Source organism: Oryctolagus cuniculus, chromosome X (genome assembly GCF_964237555.1).
Source record: "Oryctolagus cuniculus chromosome X, mOryCun1.1, whole genome shotgun sequence".
In the NCBI taxonomy this organism is placed as follows: domain Eukaryota; kingdom Metazoa; phylum Chordata; class Mammalia; order Lagomorpha; family Leporidae; genus Oryctolagus; species Oryctolagus cuniculus.
Genome location: NC_091453.1, coordinates 87,037,986 through 87,059,438, shown reverse-complemented (window position 1 = coordinate 87,059,438; position 21,453 = coordinate 87,037,986). Strand labels below are relative to the sequence as shown.

General features: G+C 49.6%; 1 protein-coding gene across 11 annotated transcripts in view; it reads left to right on the top strand.

Moving 5' to 3' along the window:
• Window positions 1–21,453, top strand: part of PWWP3B (PWWP domain containing 3B) — a 39,853-nt gene that overhangs the window by 986 nt on the left and 17,414 nt on the right. For 4 of the 11 annotated variants that reach the window (XM_008272838.4, XM_070066712.1, XM_070066714.1 and 1 more), the window contains exon 2: window positions 20,806–20,954. The gene's annotated coding sequence lies outside the window, so the exon portion shown is untranslated. Of the gene's footprint in view, window positions 1–18,590; window positions 18,644–20,800; window positions 20,955–21,453 lie in introns of those variants that run through there. The other 7 variants (XM_070066713.1, XM_008272839.4, XM_051827219.2 and 4 more) reach the window with 4 other exon arrangements.

Here is a 21,453-nt window from a genome sequence, read left to right as displayed (position 1 = left end):
ATGAGGGCCAGTGCCGCGGCTCACTAGGCTAATCCTCCGCCTAGCGGCACCCGCACACCAGATTCTGTCCTGGTTACTCCTCTTCCAGGCCAGCTCTCTGCTGTGGCCCGGGAGTGCAGTGGAGGATGGCCCAAGTGCTTGGGCCCTGCACCCCATGGGAGACCAGGAGAAGCACCTGGCTCCTGCCTCCTGCCTTCAGATAGGCATGGTGCACAGGCCGCAGCTCGCCGGCCGTGGCGGCCATTGGAGGGTGAACCAATGGCAAAAGGAAGACCTTTCTCTCTCTCTCTCTCTCTCTCTCACTGTCCACTCTGCCTGTAAAAAAAAATGACTGAGATATGAAGTTGGAATTGGGGGAAAAGCTACCTTCCCCCAAATGGTGTCAACTTGTAGAAATATGGAAAGATGCTCCAGTATGTGAATGATCAATGTAATTTCAGATAGCGTATTCAAATTTAAATGTGATGAGAGTAAAAACAACAAAGGGATTAGACACAAATAGAAGCAGTGAAGAGCTCAGGGAGTAGAGTGGTGATGGTGTATATGTGCTTTCTTCTTTAGATTTTATGTACTTGGACACTTTGCAAGCAGTAATAGAGCCAAAAAGGGAATAATCCTTTTTGTTACAAATACTTGTACAGATACAAACACATACTTCATTGTCATTGGTGGAAGATGGACTTTCTTGTTTTATCTGTTGGCTTGTGCTTTCCTTGAAATTAAAATATCAAATCACACCCCATCCCCCCACCCCCCCACTCCCACCCCCCACCCCCACTTTCTTTTTCTCCTCCATCCTCCAAGCCTTCTTGCTTCTCCTCCCCTACTCCCTCCCCCCTCCTTGTTCTCCCTCTTCCCCTCCCTCCTACTTCCTCACACTCCTGTCACTCTGCCTTTCAAATAATGTCTTTTTAAAGTTAGAGAACTGGAAAAAATCTTGTAATTCACACACATACAAAAATGATGCAGAGGGACAGGCATTGGGGCACAGTGGATTAAGCCACCACTTGGAATGCCTGCACCCCGTATCTGAGTGTCTGGGATAGAGACCTGCCTCTACTTCGGATCCAGCTTCCTGTTAACGTGCCCGGGATGCAGCAGATGATGGCACATGAACTTGGATTCCTGCCATTCACATGGGAACCCTGGAGTCCCTGGCTCCTGGTTTTGGCCTGGCCCAGCCAAGGCTGTGGTGAGCATTTGGAGAGTGAATCATGGGAGAAAGGATCTGGCACAGCAGGATAAGCTGCTGCCTGAGATGCTGCCATTGCATAGGAGCATAGGTTTGAGGCCCAGCATTTCTGATCGCCATCCAGCAGCCTGCTTATGCACCTGGGAAAGCAGCAGAAAATGGCTCAGGTAGTTGAGCCACTGCCACCCATGCGGGAAACCAGGATGGAGTCCTGGCTTCTGCCTGGCCCAGCCCCAGCTTTCTGGTCATTTGTGGAATGGGTCAATAAATGGACAATGTCTTTGTCTCTCTGTAACTCTGCCTTGCAAATAAATAAATAAATCTTAAAAAATTGAATGAACCAGCAGATGAAAAATCTCTCTCCCTCCCCTGTCTCTGTCTCTTTGTTTCTATCCCAAACGCTCTGCCTTTCATATAAATACATCATTTTTAAAAGATGTAGAAAATATGAATGGGAAGTTGATCATATATATTTAATGGAGAATAAAGGTCTGATTTCAAAAAACATGCATATTTATCAGAATTCACAGAAAAAATCTAGAAGTATATAGAACACACTAGTATATTTTGACCATTAATGTGAGGATTTGCTTTCATTTTTGAAAATTCAAAAGATGAAGAGATATATTCAGTATGCATACAGATATTGGAATGACAAACTTTGAAATGAGAACACTATGACCCCAGTTGTATGTGACATGTGCCCACTCATTTACGCTGAGAATGGAAATTTCTAGAAGCCAGAAAAGGCTACGTTTTGGGAATAAGTAGTTTCCACCCTTTCTCACCAGAGATCCAGATTATCTGCAGTTCTAGTTCTGGTCACAAGATGGCTTTTAACAGGTTTCCAGCACTTTTCTCCAGGCAGCCATTTTTCATGTGTGGACAAACAAAGCAATAAAAAATATTTTCTCTGAGCAAACTTGAGACAGTATGTGGAGTGTGATTGAAATTCTATTGAAGTAGTACATGTGAATAAAAGCAATAACAAAAACACCATACAAGGACTAATGAGGATTTATGCATAAAGATTTTTTAAACGTTTATTTTATTTTATTTATTTTAAAGACAGAGTGACAGAAAGGGAGGGAGAGACAGAGCGAGAGAGAAGACATCTTCCATCCAGTGGTTTACACCCCAAAGGGCCACAATAATCAGGACTGACCAGCCTGCATAAAGCTTAATCAATAGAATCTATGTGGGTTTGTTTCCCCCCACCTCTGTACAGAGGCTGGAAACAGGAGCTCCAACTGGGTCTCCCATGTGAATGGCAGGGGTCCAAATACCTGAGCCACCTTATGCTGCTTTCACAAGCACATTAGCAGCGAGCTGCATCAGAAGCAGATCAAGTGGGACTTGAACCAGGACTCATATGATATCTGGCCACAGTGGAAGCTTAACTCTCTGTGCCACAAGCCTGCCCACACAAGGTGTGTTTTTAAAATTGTAACCACCAGTGGGACCGGCGCTGTGGTGTAGCAGGTAAAGCCACTACCTGCAGTGCTGGCATCCCGTATGGGCTCTGGTTCAAGTCCCAGCTGCTCTACTTCGGATCCAGCTCTCTGCTATGGCCTGGGAAAGCAGTAGAAGACAGCCCAAGTTCTTGGGCCCTTGCACCCCAGTGGGAGACCTGGAAGAAGCTCTTGGCTCCTGGCTTCCGATCCGTACAACTCTGGACGTTGCAGCCATTTGGGGTGTGAACCAGCAAATGGAAGACCTATCTCTCTCTCCCTCTCTCTCTCTCTCTCTCTCTCTCTGTCTCTGCCTCTCTGTAACTCTGACTTTCAAATAAATAAATAAATCTTTAAAAAATAAAATAAAAATGAAAGTGTATAATTGTATCCACCTATTTGGCTTACAGAAGACACAAGGGGGCGCCCTGGCATGTATGGGCATGGTCGATAGTACTTGTCATGTGCCCTTTGGGAGCACAAGACCTCAATTTTCCTGTGTGCCCAGCATCTGGAGTCTTTCCCCATTGCTTGCCAAGGTCTGGGGTCTCAGCTTCATATGCAGACCACCTTCCCAGCCTTGCAAAACCCCTGCCCTCCGTACATTCCCTGTCCACCGGAGTGAGCAGGAGCCCCCTGCCGGAAGCTTCTGGGAATACTAGGAACTCAACCTCTCCTGTGATGGCTGGAGCCCTGCTAGGGGGACCTGCCTCCAAGAACTCAGAGACCCAGCCTGGTCCACCCAAGGCCACCTGTCCTTGGTGGCCCTTCATTAGCTGCCTGGGCAGGAGGGTCTTCTTCCTTTGTCTGCATTTCTATGAGAAACCAGTAGGGATAGGACTCTGACACTGGTCAGAGTCCCAGAGGGGATTTACCCTGCACACAGCCTCAGACAAAGTACATGGGCAAGACGGGGGTGGGGGTGTTAGGACCTATGGCTGACCCTCCATCCAGTGCAGGACCATCCTCACCCATCCCTCCTGGGCCCCTCTCTTCCTCACGTCCCTCCATCACAGCTGTCCCTGACCGGCCATTGTTCACTTCCTGTGACTCTTCCTTTTGCTCTGGGACCCCCTACCTAGAACACCGCCCCACCCCAAATGTCTTCGTGACCCCCAGGCCGCATTCAGCCCAGTGCGTGTATGGGCCCCAGCCTTCTCTGTGCACCCCAGGGCTTGGATTATCAGCTCCTGTGCAGTACCAGGGTGCGGGCCCCAGCACGCGGGACCCTGCTCCCCAGCAGGCAGGCCCAGGACCTGCCCGGCTTCCGGGATGCACTCTGCGCTCTGTCTCACATTCAGCAGGGGGCCGGCCTTGTCCTTTTCTCCCTGCAGAAGCTTCTGCCTTGTTGGAGGCCCAAGGCCCGCATACTGTGAGCTAGTCCTCAAGACTAAGGCATCTGTCTCCTGGCTGGTCTCAGGCCAGGGCCTGCCCAGGCTGCCCTGGTGGGGTGCAGGATGTGGGGGAGGCATCAGGGCTGCCCGGGCTGCCCTGGTGGGGTGCAGGATGTGGGGAGTGAGGGGACACAAGGCACAGTGGTGAGCATGGTGTGGAGGGAGCCTCTCCTGGCTCTTGGTGGTGGCTCGGGTACCAAGGGCCAGAGCATGACTTGCCTTCGGAAGCACCTATGTGGGGGCCATGCACGTTGTCCCCTTCTGTATGGCACCCTTGTCCTGGCAGTCCCCGTGGAGAGGCCTTCAACAATGTGGGCAGGGTTGCTTGTGCCCTGGGCTCAGAGCTCGCCCACCCACCCCTGCCTGCCTGCCTGCCTGCCTAAGGGGGCTTCTGCTCAAGTCAGGCTCACACCTCCCTGTTTCTGAGTGTGTGGGAGGGAGGCAAGCTGCGTTTGTCCTAGGGAGAAAGTGGGCTACAGATGGTCTGGGGGTGCAGAGTGGGGCCCATCAACCACGATGGGGCCACTGTCCAGTACTCGGTCCCCCCCCCACCAGCCTGAAACTGGCAAAGCGGGGAATGCCTAGGGTGGGGTAGTGCAGTGGTACATCTGCTCAGTCACGCACATGCCTCAGGGGAGGGCCGGGGTTGCAGCCCCAGGCACACCTGCAATCCAGCTTCCTGCTGACGCACAGCCTGGGAGGCACCGGTGCTGGATCACGAGCTGGGGTCTCTGCCACACACGTGGGACACCTGGACCCCTTTCCTAGCCTGGCGTCAGTCTGGCCCAAACCCCAGCTGTTGCAGGCATGTGAGGGGTGAACTGGTGGGACTCTGTGTGTCTCTGCCTTTCCGATAGATCGCTTTCAAAAATCCCAATAAACACATTTTAAAAATAAGTAAATAAATAAATTTTTAAAGAGGAGACACAGGTAATTGTCCAGATAATTGTTTCCCTGAGAGCAGTGATTTCAGCATGAACTACATCTGGTAGCTGGGCCCCAGAGAGCTTTTCCTAGCCTGGGACAAGAGGGACCAGAAACCTGGGCCCTGGCTCAGCTCCTTCTGTGTGTCCAAACCACACACCTGCTCCAGTTTGGGTAGGGGAAGTTTGTGACATTTCCCTGTGGTGTGGTTTGATCGCTGTCTTCCTTCGGGGCAGTCCGGCTTAGCAGCAGAGACGCGACACCTGTGACACCTGTGTGCAGTGGGCCCTGCAGGGCTGAGCAAGCGGAGGCTGTGCTGAGGCGTGCTGCAGTGAGAGGCCAGCAGGCTCATGGCAGCCCCCGGGATCCACCTGGCAGAGGGTATGGCTCTTCCTTTCTTGAACCAGGGCATGCTGAAGCCACGTGGAGAACTGCCTTGTGATGGATGGTGCTCCCTGCCCTGAGTCATGGCCTTGTAAAAGACACCGCTTCACCCGAGTCATGGCGTTGTAAAAGACACCGCTTCACCTAGGAAAGTCATGTGGGTTGAGCATGTCGGGCGTGGTTCACGTGCTCCCTGTCCTGCACCTGTCCCATGTGAGCACTGAGCTCAGCTTCTGGTTTCAGAAAGAGTCTCCTGCATGAAGCCTTTGTGAAGAACCCGTGCAGGAGGCTGCTCAGGGGTCTGCCCCAGGTTGCAGCCCGTGGCCCGAGTTTGCTGTCTTTGGCACCTGTGCTGGGATGCCGTCAAACGTTCCACGGGACGTGACACTGGCCTCTCCTTAAAGTCCAAGGACCTTGCTCATCTAGACCTCAGCATAGCTTCTTGAAGGATGCTCTGCAGTGGTTAACACGGTCGATGCTTGCCCTGAAACCACCCCAAATCTCTTACCCCATGGTCGTGCTCTCCCTGAGGTTCTGCTGCTGCTCTCCACTGTCTGTGAACTTGACCTCACCTATAATACCTGCGAGAGGGAAGCTAACAGCCTAGGAATCAGTAAAGACTGGAGCAGCACTATGGCGCAACAGGTTAAGCTGTACTGGCCAGACTCGCATCCCATATCGGGGCGCTGGTTAGGAGCTCTAGCTGTCCTGCTTCCAATGTGTCGTTCTGCTCATGGCGGAATTGGTCCAAATGCTGGGGCCCCTGCCTTCCACGTGAGAGTCCAGAATGGAATTTTGGGATCCTTTCTTGGTCCTGGCCCTGCCCTGGCTGTTGCAGGGGAATGAACTAGCAGGTGGAAGATCAATCTCTTTCTCTCAATCCCTCCCTCCTTCCCTTCCCAATCTGGCCCTCTCTCCTCTGTCTCCCCTCCCCATTCAAATAAATAAAAAAATCTTTGAAAAAGAATGGAAAAAAAATCAGGCTCTTGGGGCAGGTGTTCTGACACTGTGGGATAATCTGCAGCCTACAGTGCAGGCATCCTGTTACAGGAGTCCAGTCCCAGTGGCAGCTGGGCCATGTCCAGCACAGCTCCCTGCTAATGTGCCTGGGAAGGCAGCTGATGGCCCAAGTGCTTGGGCCCCTGCCAAACACAAGAGACCCTGATGCAGTTCCAGGCTCCTGGCTTCCCTCTGGTCTAGCACTGGGTGTTGCAGGCATTTGGGGAGTGACCCAGCAGATGGACTCACTCTCTCTCTCTCTCTCCCCATCTCCCTCTTCCTCTCCCTATCGCTCTCCTTGCTCTTCAACCTCTTCCCCCTCCTCCTCCCCCTCCCTTCTCCTTGCCATCTGGCTCCTCCTGGGCCTCTCCCTCCCCCTCTGGCACTGCCTCCTGTCTTTGTTCTCCCTCCCCCTTCCCCTCCTCCATCTCCTGTCCTCTCCCTCTTTGTTCCCTGTGTCCCTCCTCTCTTCCTCTCCCCCTCTGTCTCTCCCTCCCTGCCCTCTGCCCCTCCCTGCTCTCTGTATGTGTTCCTCCTCTCTCCTTTCCTCTTCTTCTCCCTCCTTTCTGCCCTCTGACTCCTCCCCCTCTCCCTCCCCTCTATCTCCTTCCCTTGTCTCAGTCCTTCTTACCCTTTCCCTCCTCCCCCTCTCCCTCTGCTGCCTCCTCTCCATCACCCTCAGGACCCCCTCCTCCTCTGTGTCTCTTGCTCCTCACCCACTCTGTCCTCCTCACCCTCTCCCACCTCCCTCTCTCTTCCTCCACTATCTCTGTCCTCCTCCTCCTCCTTTTTCTGTTTCCTTTTCCCATCTCCTCTCCTTGATCTCTCTTCTGTCTCCCTTCTTGCCTCTCCTCTCCCTCTCTCCTCCTCACCTTCTCCCTCCTCCTGGCCATAGCCCTCCTCTCCTTCCTCACCCCCACCTCTCCTTCTCCCTCCTCTCTTCCTCCTATCCCTCTCCTTTCTCCCTCCTGCTCTTCACACTCTCCCCACTCCTCTCTCTTTCTTTCCCCCTCTCCTTCTTCTCTCTCTGCTCTTCCTCTCCCTCTCCCTCCTTTCTCTGTGCCTCTATCCTCTCCCTTCCTCCTCCTCCTCCTCTCCATCTCTCTCTTCCTCTCCCTCCCTCCTGTAATCTATCTCCTCCTCCCCCTCTCCTTCTCTCTCCCTCCCCCTACTCTCCTGCTCTGTATCCCTCTCCCTATCCCTCACTCACATCTCTCCCTCTCCCTCCTCTCCCTCTGTTTCCTTTTCTTCCACACCCTCTCCCTCTCTATTATCTCACTCTCCTTCCTCTTACCACTCCTCTTCCTCTGCCTGGTTCTTGCCCTACTCCTCTCCCACTCCCTCCTCCTCTGGCTTCCTTCCTGCCCCTCCCTCTCCTCTCTCTCCTCTGTTCCTTCTCCCTTCTCTCTTTCTGTTTCCTCTCCTTCTCACTAATCTTTCTCCTTCACCTTGCTCTCTCTTTCCACTCACTCCTCTCCTCCCCTTCCTCTCCCTCCTCTCCCCCTCCCTCCTCCTCTCCTTCTCCCCACTCCTTGCCCAGACCCCCTCCTCCTTACCCCCTCCTCCCTCCTTGTGGACCTCTCCCTCTCCCTACTCCCTGCCCTCCTGGTAGCCTTCTCCTTCCTTTCCTTCCGCTGGGTCACGCTGCTCAATCTCTTTTCCCCTTCCCTCCTGTCTCTCTAGGCTTCTCCTCATGCCCTTCTCTCCTGCTCACTCACATCCCTTATTTTCCTAACCCTCCTCTACTTCCTCTCCCTCCTCTCTCTATTCCCTTTCCATGTTCTCACTCTCTCTGCCTCTCCTTCCTCACTCTTTGAGTCTTCTTGTCCTTTCCTTCCTCCTCCCCCTTTTGGTCCAGGCCCTATTCCTCTCTTCCCTGTCCCTCTTCCACCCCTTCCTTCCTCTCCTCCCTCTCCCTCTCCCTCTGCCTGTCCCTCCTCTCCCTCTCCCTTCTCTCTCTGCCTCCCTCCTTTTCTCCCTCTACATCCATTAGACCCCCTCACTCCTTCTTGCTTTCACTCATCTCCCTCTCTCTCCACCTCTACTCCCTCCTCTCCTCCTTCCTGCTCTCCCTACTCAAGCTCTCAGTCCTCTACCTCTTCTCCCTTTCAGCCCTGTCCCTTCTCTCCCCCTCTCTCCTCTCTGCCTCCTCTTCCTCTCTCTCCCTCCTATACCTCTCACTCCTGTAGCTTTCCCATCTCTCTGTCTCCCTCCTCCTCTCCTTCCCCTCACTCCTCATCCCTCTCCCCCACTCTACTCCCCCTACTCCTTGCCTCACCCTTGTCCTCACCCTCCCTTACTTGCTCCTCCTGCCTCCTATCCCCTTGCTTCATTTCCTTCCTCACCCTGGCCCTCCTCTTCCTCTTGTTCATTTCCTCTTCTCCATTCACTCCCTCTCCTTTTCCCTCTACCTTTCTCTCCGCCCTTCCCTTCTCCCTAATCTCCCTTTCCCTTATCTCTCTTACTTCCTCCTCTCCCTCTCCCTAGTCCTCTTGCTCTACTTCTTCCTCTCCCTCCCCCTCCTCCTCTATCTCCTGCTTACCCTCTCTCTCTCCTCTTCTTCCACTCCCTGCTCATCACCCTCTCCCTCTCCTTCCTCTCACTCTCTCCTCTGATCCTTTCCCTCCATTGCTCTTTGTCCTCCTCTCCCTCTCCCTTCCCTATTCTCCCTCTCTCTCCTCTATTTCTTCCTCGCCCTCTTCTGTCTCTCCTTCCTCTCCTTCTCCCTCCCCCATCACTCCTCTCCAGCTCCCTGTGCTCTTTTCTCCCTTTCCCTGCCCTTCCTCTCCCTCATTCCCTCTCTGTTCTCTCCCTCTTTCTCTATCCCTCCTCTCCTTCCCCTCCTGCTTTTTTTAATCTCCTTTCTATTCTTCCTCCTCCTCTCCTTCTCCCACTTCTCTCTTCTCCTGACCCTTTTCTACCTCTGCCTCCTGCTCTCCCTCTCCCTGTACCTCTCCCTCTCCCTCCTTTCCCCCTCTCTCATCTTTCTCTCTATCCATCCTCTCTCCTTCCTCCCCATCTCCCTGCTCTCCCTCTCTGTCATCTCCATCTCCCTCCTCTCCTTCTCTAACTCCATTCCCACTGCCTCTTTACCCTCTGACGCCTCCTCATCACCTCTCCTTCCTTCCATTCACTCTGTTCTCCCTCTTCTAGTTTCCCTCCTCTCCCTCTCTCTCCTGCTCTCTCTCCTCTCCTTCTCCCTCCACTAGCTCCCTTGTGGCTCCCTCTGATCCCTGTCCTTCCTCTCTGTGTCCCTCTCCCTTCTCTCCCTCTCTTTCCTTTCTGCCCCCTTTCTCTCACTCTCCCTCCCCCCTCCCTACACTCTCTCCTCTTTTTTTCCTTCTTTCCCTCTCCCTCACCCCGCCACTCTCCCTCCTTTCCATATCCAGCCTGTTTCTCTCCCAACTCTGCCTCCTCCCCCACATTTATCTGCTTCCCTCTCCTCCTCCCCTCTCCTCCTTGCACTCTCTCTGCTTGCCCTCCTCTTCCTCCCTTTCCCTCATCTAGGCCTCCTTCTCTCTCTCCTCTCTCTCTCCTTTCTGTCTGTCTCAGTCCTCTCCTGTTCCCTCCCCTTCTCTCTCTTCTCACTCTTCCTTCTCACGTTCCCCTCCCCCATCCCTGCCTCTCCACTTCCTCTCCCTGTTCTGGCTCTCTTGCTGCCTTTTCTCCCTCCTCTCCCTCTCCATCCCCTCTGCTTCCTGTCCCTCTAACTCCTCTCCTTGACCCTCCCCTTTCTTTGTCATCTTCTCCTCCCTCCTTTGCTCATTCACCAGCCCCTCACTTGCCCTCCTATCTGTCCTTCTCTACTCTGCCTCTGCCCTCTGTCTTCTCCCAGTCTCTCCCTCTCCATCCTGTGCCTCCTCTCCCTCTCTCACCCTCTCCCTTCTCCTCCCCCTCTCCCTCCACATTGCCCTCTGACCCCACCTCACCTGTCACTCCTCCTTGCCCTCTCTCTCCTTATCACCCTGTCACTGCTTGCAGCCCTCTTCCTCCACTTCCTCTTCTCTCTGATCCTCACCCTTCTCCCTTGTTGCCCTCATTATCCCCCAGCCCCCTCAAGTGTTTCTCTCTCCTTCCTCTCCCTCCTCGCTCTCTTGCTCCTCTGCCTACTCTCCTTCTCCCTCTTGTTGTTTCTCCCCCTCCACTCCCTCTCACTTTTGTCTCTCATCTCCCCTCCTCCTCTCCCTTTCCCTCCTAACCTAGTACCTCCTCTCTTTAGTCCCCCTCTCACTCTCCCTCTATCTCCTCTCCCTTCTCTCCCTCTCCCTCCACTCCCTCTACCTCTCCTTCTCCCTTTCTTTCCTCTCCCTCCACCTCCTCCCCTTCTGCCACCTCTCCCTTTTTCTCTCCTTCTCCCTCCTCCTCTCCCTCCCTCACCACTCCCTATCTCTGCTCTCCGTTCCCTTCCACTTTGTCTACCTCCTCTTACTAACCTATTCCTCACCCTCTGGCTCCTCTCCCACTCCCTCTTCTCCGTTTGCCCACTTCCCCTCTTCCTCTCTGTGCTGCTCTCCCTCCCTTCCTCCTCTCCCTCTTGATCTGTTACTTGTCTCTCCTCTCCCTCTCCCTCCTTTTGGCCCTCTTGCTCCTCCATGCTCCCTTCCTCCTATTCTCTCTCTCCTTGCACAATTCTCTGTGCTCCTCTCCATCTTCCTCTTTTATCCCTCCCTCTTCTGCCTCTCACTCCTCTCCCTCTACCTTGTCTCCATCTCCCTCCTCTAACTCCTCTCCCTGTCCCTCCCATCCCTCTCCCACCTCTCCTCTCCTTCCTCATCCTCTTCACCCTCACCCTTCTCCTCTCTTTCTCCCTTTTCTTTCTCTCCCTCCCCCGCCCACTCTCCCTCCTCTTCCTTTCCCTCTTGCCTTCCCCCCTTTCCCTCTCCCTGGTTTCTTTCCCCTTCACCCTTCCCTCTCTCTCCTTTCCCTCTTTCCTTTGCCTCTCCCTCCCCTCATTCTCCCTCCACTACCTCTCCCTCCTCTCCCTCAACCTCCTCTCCTGCCTTCTCCCATTCCCTAGTCTCACTCTCCTTCCTGTCCCTCCACTCCTTCTCACTCCTCCTCCCCATTGCCTCCTCCTTACATTCTCCTTGTTCCTAGCAGACTCCCTCCTCCTTGCCCTCTCCCTCTGTAGTCTATCCTTGCCCTTCCTCTCCCTCATCAGTCTCTTTTTTTAAAAAAAAGATTTTATTTATTTATTTGAGAGATAGAGTTATATATGGAGGGAGAGACAGAGAGAAAGGTCATCCATCCACCGGTTCACTCGCCAGATGGCTGCAACAGACAGAGCTGAGCTGAGCTGATCCAGAGCCAGGAGCCAGGAGCTTCTTTCGGGTCTCCCATGTGGGTGCAGGGGCCCAAGGACTTGGGTCATCTTCATCTTCCACTGCTTTGCCAGGCCATAGCAGAGAGCTGGAATGGAAGTGGAGCAGCTGGGACTCGAACCAGCGCCCATATGGGATGCTGATGCTGCAGATGACAGCGGCCCCAACTCATCATCTGTCATCTACTCTTGCTTTCTCACTCCTCCCTCTGCCTATTCTCCTTCTCCCTCCTCTCCTTCTCCCTCTCCCACATCTTCCTTTCCTTCTCCCCCACTCCCTCCTCTCTGTCACCCTACTCTCCCTACTTTCCCTCACCTCTATCTCCTCCCTCTCCCTACCTCCTCTCTCTCCCTCCTGCTCACCCTCTCTGTGTTCCTCACCCTCTCCCTCCTCATCTCCTTCCTCCTCTTTTCCCTGTTTCTCCTCCAAACCTCCTCCAGCCTCTCCTTGTCTTTCCTCTGAATCTCTGGCTTCTCTTCCTCCTCTCCCTCTTCCTATGCTTCCTCTCCTCCCTCTCTTATTCCCTCCCACTCCCTCCTTTCTCTTCCTCCTCTCCCTCACTCCTGTCCGTCTTCCTCTGTCCCATTTTCTCTCTCCCTTCTCTCCTTCTCCTCTCCCTCTCCCTCCTCTTCAGCTTACTTTCCCACCTCCCACTATACCTCCTCTGCCTCTCCCTCCTCCTCCCCTCCCTCCTTCCCTCCCTCTCCCTCCATTTCTCCCTCTCCCTTCTCCTTGCTCTCTCCTTTCCCTCTCCTGTCTCTTCTTCATTTTTCTCTCTCTCCCTCCTCCTCTCCCTCTGTCTAATATCCTCACTCCTTCTCGCTCTCTCTCTTTCCTCCTCCACTTTTCCCTTCTCTCCTTCTGGTTCCTCTCCCTTTCCCTTACCCTCCCCTTCTCCCTACTATTCTTCTCCATCCCCTCTCATCTCTTCTCCCTCCATTTTCTCTCCCTCTCCCTCCGTTTCTTCTCCCTTGCTTCCTCTCCCTCCTCCCTTCTTTCCGCTGCCTTCCTCCTTCTCCTTATCTCCTTCTCCCTCCTCTACTCCCTGTCATCCTCTCCTTCCTCCTCTCCTCCATCCTCTTCTTCCCTTCTCTCTCCCACCCCTCAATTTCCCTCCTCCCCCTCCTTCCTTCACCCCTCTCTTCTCTTTTCCCTCTCCCCCCTCCTTTTCCTCTCCCCCTTTCCATCCTCCTCTTTCTCTTCTCCTTCTCCCTCCTCTTGCTCTCTCCCTCCCCTCTGTTTCCCTCTCCCTTCTCCCATTCCCTGTGCCTTCTCTTCCTCTCCCTCTTTCCCTATCCTGTTCAAATAAACAAACAAATACATCCTTTAAAAATAGATTCCTGTGTGCTGTCATGGTACATTGCCCTCGTTGATTACATCCCATAGCAGAGCACTGGTTGGAGTCTCGTCTGCTCTCCTTTAGATCCAGCTCCCTGCTGATGTGCCTGAAAAAGCAGCAGAGGATTCCCCATGTCCTTTTCTTCCCTGCCATCCACCTGGGAAACACTGGCAAAACTCCTGGTGGTTCATGGCTTTGGCCTGGCCAAGCCCTGGCTGTTGCAGCTATTTGGGAAGTAAACCAGCAAATGGAAGACCTATCTCTCCCTCTCTCTCTGCCTCCCATCTCTTTGTCACTCTGCATGTGAAATAAATAAATAAACGTTAAAAATGAACATCAAAATCTAGCATTCTGTTACGATAACCCTGAGACATCCAAAAGCTCCAGTCATTCAGGAGCACAAATGTCCCTGATACCACCAAAGACTTTCCTACCAGTATTCCTTTATTATTATGCCACAGAAATCACAGAGGGGGGTAAGATTTGTATTATCTTACTACTTCTCAACTTTTGTTCCTCTCTTGCAAAATAGGTACCATGTCCCTGCTACCCACTGCTTGGTCTTCTCCCTTTTTTCTTGTTTCCATTCTCATTGTCCACTACCTTTCTTCTTAGTGAAGTCAACTCATTAATTTGATTTGTTTTATTTTTTTCCATGTACTGAACTAATCCAGTTATGCCCACTGAAAACACTTTATTCCAGTGGTTTTGTGAAGTTTTGGGGGATAAAAAGAGGCTCTAGCCTTGGAGAACCACTTAGTAACCTTAAAACAATAGAAGGATGCTTCTTTAAGAACACAGTTGGTTTTTTTTTTTTTTTAGAGAATATGACATCTGACAGTCTTTTGCATTATTTTTAAGTAACATACAGTTTAATATTTGATATTTGGACAGCCTCAGTTAATCCCAGTGGTGTATATGACCCTTGTGTCTCTGTTAACTCTGCTATCTAGGATGTGGAGATGTCAGCCTTGCATAATTGTCAAGGATTTAAAAGTTCTCTTTCCACAGAGCTAACAAAATTTCAAAACCGTAACTGGGCGACTTCCTGTCTCTCTAAAAACTGAAACATGGAACCCTGTCTTAATGCCTCCATGACAAGCTCCTATAGGCTGGATATGGAAACCCATATTGCACCAAAGAATTCTTGGTGTCCTTTCCAGATCAATTACCAGGATGATGATGACCCCACCCAGTCCTTCTGTTACGGGTTTCTGGAAGAATGATGACTTCTTTCTTGGGACTGATACTGTGGCGAAGCAGGTTCAGCTGCCACTGGCAGCACTGGCATCCCACATTGATGCCAGTTTCAGTCTCAGCTGCTCTACTTCCGATCCAGCTCCCTGCTAATGTCCTGGGAAAAGCAATATGGGGCCGGCGCTGTGGCGAAGCGGGTTAAAGCCCTGGCCTGATGCTCTGGCATCCCATATGGGCGCTGGTTCGAGTCCCAGCTGCTCCACTTCTGATCCAGCTCTGTGCTATGGCCTGAGAAAGCAGTGGAAGATGGCCCAAGTCTTTGGGCCCCTGCACCCATGTGGGAGACCCAGAAGAAGCTCCTGGCTCCTGGCTTCGGATTGGTGCGGCTCCAGTCGTTTCGGCCAATTGGGTAGTGAACCAATGGATGGAAGACCTCTCTCTCTCTGTCTCTATCTCTCTCTGTAACTCTGTCTTTCAAATAATAAAATAAATCGTTAAAAAAATAAGAAGATGGACCAAGTGCTTGGGCCCCTGCACCCATGTGGGAAATCCGGGTGAAACTCCTGACTCCTGGCTTCAGCCTGCCTCTGCCCTAGTTATTGTGGTCATTCAGGGAATGAAGCAACAGGTGGAAGATGTCTCTCTGTCTCTGTCTCTCTCCCTCTCTCTCTGTAACTCTGCCTTTCAAATAAATAAATAATTGTTTTTTTTTTTTAAATCGGGTGATTGCTTCTTTCTTTAGAGTCCCCAGGCAAACAATATTCTTTCTCTCCATTTGCTCATTACAAGAAGAGCTGTGTTCCAGTGCAGCTTGGTTTCTCCAACGTGAATAGTTACAATGTAGCCAGAGGTGTGCTTATCTCTTCTCAGTGATAATGCATGGGGCTGTGAGAGTTCACCCACTTTACTTACATAGAATAATTTTGTATTTAAACATAGAATAACATTATCTTAAGAGACCTAAACCTGGAGGCCAACTCAGCGGGTTAAGCTACTGCCTGTGGCACCAGCATCCCATATGAGCACCGATTCAAGTCCCAGCTGATCCACTTCCAATACAGCTCTCTGTTAATGTGTCTGGGAAGGCAGCAGAAGATGGCCCAAGTTCTCGGGCCCCTGCACTCAAATGGGAGACCCCGAAGAAGCTCTTGGCTCCTGGCTACCACCTAGCCCAGCCCCAGCTGTTGAGGCCATTTGGGTAGTAAACCAGGAGATGGAAGATCTCTCTCTCTCTCTCTCTCTCTCTCTCCCTAGAACTTTGACTTCCAAATAAATAAATGTTATTTAAAAGGTGGGGGCACTGCACAGCATCCCAACTGATTTGCAGCCCCTGAATGGGAAGAGCTGTATCTGACGGATAAGTTCCCGTCGGGCCCCTCTAACATGGAAGAGATGTCATAACTACTCTGAGGCCAAGTGAATGTGATCATGCAGATACCGACAGTGCAGAAGTACAGCACTCGCCAATGTAGGAGAAAGAGAGAGTTCATGGATAAGTCTGGTGGTTCTTGAAGATGGTTTTAGTTCCCAGTGTGTTTACCAGCAGAGATAGCAAATTAGGCAACACTCACTGTGCGGTGATATTCATAACTTTCTTCCTAATATGAAAGTAAATGATATCATCCTTGGTTCTTTTTTAAAAAAAGATTTATTTATTTTTTACTTGAAAGAGTTACACAGAGAGAGAAGAGGAGCAGAGAGAGAGAGAGACAGAGAGAGAGAGAGAGAGGTCTTCCATCCGATGGTTCACTCCCCAGTTGGCTGCAACAGCCAGAACTGTGCTGATCTGAAGCCAGGAGCCAGGAGCTTCTTCCAGGTCTCCTACACCGGTGTAGGGGCCCAAGAACTTGGGTCATCTTCTACGGCTTTCCCAGGCCATAGCAGAGAGCTGGATGGAAAGTGGAGCAGCCAGGACTTGAACCGGTGCCCATATGGGATGCCGGCGCTTTAGGCCAGGGTGTTGACCCGCTGCACCACAGCGTCAGCCCCATCATCCTTGGTTCTACCAAAGAGATTAGATTCTGAATCCAGAAGATGGTAAGTACTGGTGGACAGAGAGCACACTCCTGTTTTGAAGTCAGATTATTTTTTTTAAGATTTACTTATTTGAAGGAGACAGTGACAGAGAGTAAGATCGTCTCTTCCCTGGTTCACTCCCCAAATGCCTGCAATGGCCAGGGCTGGTTGAGGCTGGAGCCAGCATCCTGGAACTACATCTGGGTCTCCCACATGGGTGCAGGGGCCCAAGGACTTGGGCCATCTTCCACTGCTGTCCCAGGAGCATTAGCAGGGAGCTGGATTGGAACCTGAACAGCTGGGACTTGAACTGGTGGTCTGATATAGGATGCCAGTGTGACAGGAAGCGGCTTACCCCGCAAGTCCCATGAGTCACATAAACTTTGACTCGGCTTTTCTCTTGCCCTCTTCCCTGCTTTGGGATTTCGGACATAGAAAAGGGTGCCTGTTTCCTTGTTCCCTTGTTAAATGTTCATAGTAGCATTTCTTGGCATTTTTGTCAGTCACCTTAGATAGAAACATGACATTTCAATTACTGTTTCTTCTTGCATCTTTGATCGTTAGGGAAGGTGGCTACCTTTTTCTTTGCATTGATGAATTTGGATTTTTACTTTGAATATTTGGGTTTTGAGGAGTCCAAATAAATAGCACCTCCCTTTCTCCACTGAACAAATGAATAAAACAAATGGATTTGTAGATGGAAGCCAAGGTGTCCACTCTAGTACAGAAGCAGGTAACTTGCACTTGCAGGGCACTGACTGTTGTGATAATTAAATAAGCCTTATAACAGAACATCAAGTTTAATCACATCGACCCAAACAGCCTTGAGGTTTGCAACTGTGCCTAGAAGGACAGAGATCTCTGTAGTCACATTGCAGGGATTTTCTCACAGGAAGTAAATATCAGGAGTGAGGGAGAATAACTCCTTCAGAATATTGTGAATTGTCTATATTCTTTTTTTTTAAGATTTCTTTTGTTTATTTGAAAGACAGTTACAGAGTGAGGTAGAGAGAGAGAGAGAGACAGAGAGAGAGAGAGGTCTTCCTTCCGTTGGTTCACTCCCCCAGATGGCTGCAATGGCCAGAACTGAGCTGATCTGAAGCCAGGAGCCAGGAGCTTCTTTTGGGTCTCCCATGCGGGTGCAGGCACCCAAGGACTTGAGCCATCTTCAACTGCTTTCCCAGGCCATAGCAGAGAGCTGGATAGGAAGTGGAGCAGCCAGGACTAGAACCAGTGCCCATATGGGATGCTGGTGCTTCAGGCCAGGGCGTTAACCCTCTGCACCACAGCGCCAGCCCCTGTCTATATTCTTTGCCCAGATTTTTTACTTTGCTGTTTGTTTCTTATGACTACATAAGAGCTACTTTAGATTACAGATTTTTAAAAAGGATTATTTGAAAGAGAGAGAGAGAGAATCTTCCATCCTCTGGTCCACTCCCCAAATGGCTGCAATGGCTGGAGCTGGGCCAGGCAGAAACCAAGAGTCAGGAGCTTCTTCCAGGTCTCCCACAAGGCTGCAGGAGCCCAAGCACTTGGGCCATATTCTGCTGCTTTCCCAGGCCTTAGCAGAGAGCTGGTTCAGAAGAGGAACAACTAGGACTTAACTGGCACCAATATGGGATTCCAGTGCTGTAGGTGGCGGCTTTACCCACTAGGCCACAGCGCAGGCACCCTAGATTACAGGTGTTTTTGGATTGAAACCAATTTTATCAAGTTTGTTCTATTTTCAACTTTGATTTATCATGTTTTATCATAGGGTTTTTTTTTTGATTACACTATATTCAGGTATATATCTCTTTAAGGATTTCAGTTGGTGTTTTATACTTTGCAATGACTCTAGTTGAAAAAACTGTTAATCTTTAGAAATAATAAAGGGGAAGACCTGGAGAGAGAAGGGGAGATAGAGAGAGGGCGAGCGAGATCATGTCCCAGGACCAGAAGAATTAAAACTGTAAAGAATTAATTCTTCACAAAGTAATGTAGAACTTCACTGCAATCACAAACAAGGACCTAGTGGATCTTTTTAATAGAATACACCCAGCTGGATCTTAAAAATCCAGAATGAAGGTGCCTGAAAAGTAGGTGCAAGAAAAGTAGGTGAAAGCTGTTCTTCACTGATGCTAAAGGCACTTGTACTTTTTTTTTGGTAGGAAATCACCCATCCTTAGGATTGAATGTAAATTAAAGAGACACATGGTGCCATTCTGCTTTCAAGTGCTTTCAAAATGAACATTCTTTCCCATTAAGTGAGTTGCAGTTTAACTTGGTGATTCTCTTCCCTCTAAATGAGGGAAAGGCCCCCCTGCTTTCCAGATCCCTAGGAGGGGGCGGAGCCTGCTCTGAGCAGCTGGGAAGGGAACTGTGTCTGGCCAGTCTTGGGGGAGGGGCCGCATTTCACAAGGCTGCAGCTGACAAGAAGCTTCAAGGTAATGGCTGTCTTAAAGCTAGTTATTTTTTGGGAATTTCTTCGTGCCTTGGTATTGAGATTGAAAAAAAAAAAGAGTAGATTGTTGCCTGGAGAGATGGGAATGGAATATCGTTTTGGTTGAATTGCTTTTACTGGGTTGGAATGAATCCTCTGGAATTTTTGCTTCTCCCGATATTTTTCAAGTCCACAGTATGGGAATGGGCGATCAGATTACAGCTTCTAAATTAAGACTTCAGTGAGGCATGCCGTTCATGTTCATTTTTCACGTGGCCTTCCCTATTTCTAGCTTCATTACAGATTGGATTATATTTTGATTCAAACATTTACTATTCAGCCCAAAAATCATTGATAAAAAAAAATGTAAACATATAAAGTGTATGGCACACACACACACAAATGTAAGTGTACATGAACGTGGACAGGGGTTCAGACATGTTGTTGAGTGATAACACTTGTGAAAAATCTAGATGCATTTACCTTATAGAGGTGAACTAGACTCATGTAACAGTGAGCTTCTCTGAGTGTTCACATTACTGGGATTTTTCAAATCTATTTTTAACTGGCTTCAGTATTTTAGAATTACTTTATTCCAGGATCTTTTTTTTATAATTGGAAGGGCAAGATGATGCTGAATGACATACACATTTTGTTTCAGACACATGAACATTCAGAGACTCACACACAGACACGCTCCCATAGTTACCCCTCTTGTCTTTTGCGGGGTGGAAATTTTCCTGGACCTGATCAAACGGGTAGCCTGCTTGCTGCGTGGTCTACAATCTTGTGTGTGTCCCCCCCTGCAACTCTTCCCTTCAGGCCACAGGCACAGCTGTGGTCAGCAAGAGCCATTTCTCTATATCACCTTAAGAGTGAGATAGATTGAGTTTATTTCCATAAGCAGTCTTCAAAGTGTGAAGTGACATGGCACATCCATACCATGGAACGTTATAGGGCTGACAAATAGAAGTATGAACCTGCAGTGGTTTGAAAAGATGTCTCAGAAGGAGTACAAGGTGAAAATAAGCAAATTTCAGAATGTCAGGCACCACATTATGTTATTTAGAGATAAGCGACAACATCAATACAAAATAGGCAACTTACTAACTGAATTGTTTGAGTTGTTGGAAAGTCAGAAGTGGCTTTGATATCTGTTTTTAAATAAGTATTAATACATAGCTTGCCATTTTTAACTATCAGAAAAAATAAGATGAAATGTTACAAAGTTGGGGGAAAATTGCATTTGATATGATTCATTAAAGAATCACATAGAAAATCCTTATTGATGGGAAAAATGTACAAACCATAAACTCGCCTTTAAAAAGATGGCATAAAATTATATGCATTTACTAGTGTTTGCAAAGAAAAACTTGTGAAGATATACAGGGAATAATGTTCTTTTCAGAATTATACTTTCTTTTTCTATTGTTTTCAAAATTCAGCGAGCATATACTTTTTTTTCACAATCAGACCATTGGAAGTTGAACACATTTGTATCCCATTTTTTGTGTAATGCATAACAAAGCTCCAAATTTGAGTATGGTATATTCTAGAAGCCTGAGAAAGCTGCTGGTTGGCAGGATGCAGTTCCCACCCTTTATCCCACCTTCTCCCAAAAGGACTTGGTAGTGACAGTTCCGGTTCTAGTCACAAGGTGGCGCTTAGCAGATAGCCTAAATTTTCTCCAGGCAACTATTTTTCTGAAGTGAGCAAACAAAGCAATGAAGCATTTTTTGTGTTAGCAGACTGAGACAGCACGTAGAGTGTGATTGAAATTCCATTGGAAAAAAAAAAAAACTGTGTGTCTGGAAGAAAAAGCCCTACCCAAGGACTGATGTGAGAATTCAAACAGAAAACAAAAAAGATGCTGCATAGTCTGTCCCATAGGAGACACAGGGCAATTGTCATTTCCTTTCTCTTCCACCTCCACCTCATAGTTTTCTGAGGGAGATGATTTCAACATGAACCAAATGATCTATCACAGAGGGCATTTCATAGTCTAGGGACGATGGCAACCGACACAGCATTTACACCATGAAGGTTTCAGCTCGTTCCCGTGTTTTCCAGTGAAGTGTCTGCTCAAGTCTCGTTAGGGAAGTTCCTTCACACTTGTTTTTTTTTATTTACTTGTCTTTTTCCCTGTCTTCCTTTTGGAAAGCCTAGGTTGATATCAGAGACACCTGTGACCTTGGCAATCTGCACGTGACCCCAGCTGAGCTCCAGAAAGGCTGTGCACCCCCAGAAGGGCCACCGCGGGGTGAAGGCTCTGCTGAGTCACAGGGCCAGACCCACCACAATCTCGCTGACAGAAGGTAAGACTCTCCCCATTTCATGAAACAGCTCATCTTGAAAACACGTTGAGAACTTGAGGTATAATATATTTTTCTCCCTGCTCTGCATTTAACAGCATATTAATTTAAAAGGCACAAATAGACTCCAACTTATGGTGGCTCCACTCACTCCATTTTGCTTCCTTAATGATGCAAAATGGATATGCATTCAGTAGACATGATACTTCAAAATTGCAGTGTTGATCTTTTCCTTGGCTAGCAATATATAGTGTAATGTGGTGGATGGTAGTGACAGCAAGTCATGACTCACCGTCAGACACACAATCGTGAGAGTGGATGACTGATACTCCACCCTGTACTATGTCGTTCATATTTTTGAGAGGTTTTCCTTTTTTTTTTTGCATGCCACAGTGTCCCCAAAATGTGTTAAATACATTTTTGGACTTAAAGTATTTTCTATTGCTGATGGGTTTACTAGGCTATAAGCCCATTGTAAGTTGAGGAACATCTGGGTGCTAAT